The sequence below is a fragment of the Sinocyclocheilus anshuiensis genome, unplaced genomic scaffold (assembly GCF_001515605.1).
Source record: "Sinocyclocheilus anshuiensis isolate Anshui unplaced genomic scaffold, SAMN03320099.WGS_v1.1 scaffold1717, whole genome shotgun sequence".
In the NCBI taxonomy this organism is placed as follows: Eukaryota; Metazoa; Chordata; class Actinopteri; order Cypriniformes; family Cyprinidae; genus Sinocyclocheilus; species Sinocyclocheilus anshuiensis.
In genome coordinates, this window is record NW_015539928.1 from 148,953 (window position 1) to 149,589 (window position 637).

The following is a 637-nucleotide window of genomic DNA, read 5'->3' on the forward strand; positions in this document are numbered from 1 at the left end:
AGAGCATCTATTATATAATATCCATTTCTGATGTCGCCAATAATTAGAGATGCACCGAAATTCCGGTTGCCGAAAATTAGTTGACCGCTCAGGTTTCGCTTTCACGTGGTGTGAAGCTCTGTGTATTATCCGCTCTATGCGTGTGCGCTCCGCTCAGTCGCTCCACTCGTATCATCGGAACAGCAAAGTCCACTCAAAAATCGAGCTGACACGAAACATCTATGTAGTACAGTATTGTTTCTGTCTGCAATAGCCCTACTGTGTTGTAACATGGTGTGGTATATGAGCAACTCTGGTAACGCTGCCCTCTCATTCATTGATCTGCTAACCGCTATGTTATGCTCACGTGTTCTGATAATAATAGCTTTCTAGGACTAAACATTATTTGGATAATTGGTAAAAAAAAAAGTTAAATATCTTAACCCTACTCTGTTAGACCTACCTGAAAAACTAAAAATCAATTTATTTCATTCGAAGGCCTGTCGTTATTTTTTTATTTGTGCTATCATTATTACTTTCTTTATTTGTTATTATTTTATTACTGACTGCTTACTTGTTATTTTGTATTCAACTCAAAGTTTGAAATCAAGCTATCTCGTGCTACTGCACCAAAATCACCCCACTGTAAAATAAAAAA